We start from the raw sequence: 4,496 nt of genomic DNA on the forward strand, positions 1-4,496 counted from the left end.
AATTTTAGCTAGAGGGAAGCTGACCTGGATTATTTTGCCAGTTTTTCCCTACGTGTATCATCAAGGACAATTCTCCTGCTGTTGTCCTGAACAGAGAAAGGGCAGGCAGAGGTGTCTAGCCTGCTGCTTCAGCATCTGCTGGTGGCGGATGGCAGCCTGGTGCTTCTCAGAAGGGCTGGGCCAGAAGCACTGATCTAGATCAATGGAAATAAATCATCAGGTTTTACATTACGGGTACTGAAAGAATGCATAGTTGGACTGCATCTTAGGGTTCACAAAGGATGCTTCAGAGCAATGGTTCTCAAACTCTAGCCCTCATAAGAACCACCTGGAGGGCCTGTTAATGCACAGATTGCTGGGCCAACTCGCATGGTTTCGGATTCAGTCGATCTGGGGTGGGGCCTGAAAATTTGCATTTTTGACAAGCTCCCTGTGTCCTGATCCTGCTGGCGAGGGACAACACATTAAGAACACTGCTGTAGAACAATCTACTCTGGCTTCAAAGGTTTGAAGGTTTCCTTTCTTCCATCTCAGGCACCTACCAAAGTTTATTATTTTTGAGAGCAATGGATGTCCTTTTTTTCCATATTCTACCATAAATTAACTCTTCTCTTGGATAGCTAAAAAAAAAAAGGCAAAATCTTCTAAATTCCTTCGAAGCCTGCACATTATCAGGGTATCAAGACTAACATCGGGTTGGGTAAATCATGTAAAAAGCAGGAAATCAAGTTATACACTGTTACCAATGGCAGTGGAAGCATTCCCAAATGATCAACAGTCAGATTAAAGTTTTCAACCATTTATTTCAGCTGTAAGTTGAGCCCAACTGATGCCCATTATGGCTGGCAACACAACACTCTTCTGCTGAAACAGATACTGCGGTTTCTTAGTTGACATTCACAGGCTTTGGTTGGATGAAAGGTGGGAAAGAAGTTGAACTCTTTCAACCTCATCTTTGCGTTTTCTTAATTTTTTTTCTTTGGCAAAAATAATGCTGCCTATCCTAGATAGAACAAAAAAGCTAGCCATAGCTGCTGGTAAAAAAGACAATCTAAAATGAAAGGGCCGATTATTATCTTAGGCATGATAAAGTCTTTTTTCCCCCTTGAGTTTTCCTTATCTAAAATTGAGAAGAATTAATTACACTTACTAATTTGTCAGACATTGAGAATTTAGTGGCCAAGAAAGAGTGATATGGAATTATTTAGTGTACATCAGTAGCACCTGGAGATCTTATTCGAAATGCATAATCCTAAAACCACACAGGTGAAATGGCCAGGAATCTGTATTTTAACAAGTGTGACTTAGGCATCACAGGAGCACAGACAGAGTAATGTGTCCAGGGGTCCCTGAAAGAAAGGAATCACAGATTTAAACCAACAGAGTGGACTACTGATTGTAGGTTTTCGAAAGCAGCAAGATTTATTGTGCTGGGTAGCAACAGCTGCAGTCTACTCTATGGCCAATAGGTACCTAAACAGCAATCAATAACTTTGTGTTATCCAACTGTGAAAACAGATATTAAGTTTAAAATTCCTTTAGGACAGTAAGATGTATGAGGGGTCAAAGTTGAACTCGTAACTATATATTTTAAATGTTTTATTAAATCCACTAAATGTGAGGAAATTATTTTTATACTTATGAACAAAATAGGTTAATCAGAAAGAGGTTAATCAGAAATATGTAATTACGTATTACATTATGTAACAATCTATAAGGGAAAAGAATCTATATATATGTATATTCAGCTATGCTGTACACCTGAAACTTATACAACATTGTAAATCAACCACACTTCAATAAACATTTTTTTTCAAGTGAACAGAAAGTTGGGATTAGGCTGGGCTGTGCTTCTTAGCAGCCCTCCAAGCCTGGGCAAATCATTTCAATCAATCGTGTATCTGAAAGTACCCAACAGACATCTGCTGTGTAAGTATCCTACATTGCTGGGAATACGGAGATGGACATAATACAAATTTTGTCCAGAAAAATTTACAGTTCAGTAAGAGCATGCAAGCCTTAAAGTGTTGGAGGTCTTATAATAGATACTTTGAGGATGATAGAGAAACAAGGAGAAAAGAACAGTCAACTTTACAGATAGGACGAAGGGAGGAGGCGCAGGGAAGGTTCCAAGAGACAGTCATCTTTGACCCAAGTGTTGACAAAACTTTGATATTTACCAGGTGATATTCACCGGGTGCTTATTCTTTACAGCAGTTATAGTGGTGTGTATATTTGTATGTCTGGGGGTGGAGTGCTATGCCAGGCATAGAAAATACCATGAAAAACCACAGAACTAGACCAGTAAGCAGTCCACTCTGGCTGACATGTCTAATTTGAGATCTAAATCAGAGGAAAACCTGGGGACTGGAAAGGTCCTAAAAGCATCAGGTTAAACCATAAAGCATAAACCAGAAACAACAAAAAAAAAGGAATTTGTCAAAATTACAGGAAGAGTTGAAAAGCAAAGGCAAGATACAAACATGACACTGACATATAGGGTATGGCATATAGGCCATATTGGCATATGGGAAAGCAAAGGGTTTACAGTTGGTATTAATTGATAAAAGATGAACAAACCAATTAAAAACAGATGAAAGACAATCTTCAAAACAAATAATAAAATGTCCAATGAAAATATGCTCAAATATTCCATCTCACTACTAAACAAGCAATAAAATTTAAAGCAACAACATATATTAATCATATATCAGACTGGCAAAAGTGATACACTGTAAATACTGTGTCGGCAGCAAAAGTGTAGGAAAATTGTAGACCCAACAGCAAAGGTAACACATTAGCAAATAAGAATATTTCTGGAGGTAATGTGACAATATCTAGAAAAACTCTTTAACCCAAGCTAATAATTCCTTCCAAAATTTAAGCTTAATTGATAAAATAGCATGAAAAGCTATATTTTTATATATAATTAGCATTATTTACAAGAGCCAAGAAAATGAAAACAATCCCAATGTTCAGCACTGTTATTTAAATAAATTCTGATACATCTAAACTATGAATATATAAAATGAAATGATGCAGATTTCTTTTGACAAGGAAAATAACCATAATAAAATACTAGGTGAGAAAAGGCACCTGACTCTGGTATACTGACAGTGTTCATTTAAAAAATGATGCCAAAAAAAAAGATGACAGGGACCTCCCTGGTGGTCCGGTGGTTAAGACTCCATGCTTCCACTTCAGGGGGTGCGGGTTCAATCCCTGGTCGGAGAACTAAGATCCCACATACCACGCGGCCAAAAAAAAAAAAAAAAGACGACACCTTAGACTATGGTTAAATTTTTTATTTGTTTTTTTCCAAGGGGGTTAAAATCTTTAGGGATGTTCACGTGTGGAAGGCAGTCAAGCACAGCACGATAGCCATGAATCTGGGCCCCTCAAAGATCCAAGGTGGTTAAAATCTTTAGGGATGTTCACGTGTGGAAGGCAGTCAAGCACAGCACGATAGCCATGAATCTGGGCCCCTCAAAGATATACATCATGTTGAGAAATGATAACACTTTGGTCTTCCTACCTCTATCAAAGAATATACAAATCTAAAAAATTTAATAACTACAGATTTATCTCCTTTTGAAGGGATCCAGACACACAAAATTAACATTGGTAAAAGGAAATCCATCCTCCAATTATATATGCTAAAGCTTTAAGCAGATAAAAATTAAATGGGTAGAAAAATTCAATAAATCTAGCTAGATTTTCAATACCAATATATCAAAGCAGCCAAATAAAATTAACTTCGACTTTTTTAAACATTAGTGAATTCCCAAGATTTCTAAATAATGTATCATTCTAATTAAGAATTATTAGAAATACTCATATATGTATATAAAAGTATCACATTTCCAAAACTTAAAAGGAAATACGAAACTATATGTAACAGAACCCTCATGCATTCCTGATAGAAGTATAAACTGGTTAAAACATCTTGGAAAACTGTACCTGCTAAAGCTGGAAATACATATCTACTCTGATCCAGCAATTTTGCTCTCAGGTATATAATCCCCCCAAATATATACACATAAACCTACATATATATACACATTCATCAAAAGATCTGATCAAGAATGTTCAGAGCAATAGTACCCATCAGTACAGTTCAGTACAGTCACACAATGAGGACAGACAATTAACAGCTACACTCAACCACATGGATGAATCTCACCATTACAATCAACAAAAGAAACTGTAGTAGCTGGTCTGGTGTACCACACGGAATCCCCCCAACACCCAAGGCATTCATTTTCCTGGCTGCCAGGAGTGTTGACCGCTGAAGGCTCATGCCTGGATTCCTCTGTCAAAGGGATCAACGGCATCCCATGAATGGCTGTGACGTGGCCCTGGCACTTGCTTCAATGCAGGACGTCTCTGAAGGGCTGGTCTCGGTCCCGAGCATCCCGCAGGTTTGGCTGAGGCCCTTAGTGTTGCTACCTCTTAGTTCAAATTCTCCCCCTGCCTCACCTGCTCCTCTCTTTCCC

This window comes from Lipotes vexillifer, unplaced genomic scaffold (assembly GCF_000442215.2).
Source record: "Lipotes vexillifer unplaced genomic scaffold, Lipotes_vexillifer_v1.1 scaffold605, whole genome shotgun sequence".
In the NCBI taxonomy this organism is placed as follows: domain Eukaryota; kingdom Metazoa; phylum Chordata; class Mammalia; order Artiodactyla; family Lipotidae; genus Lipotes; species Lipotes vexillifer.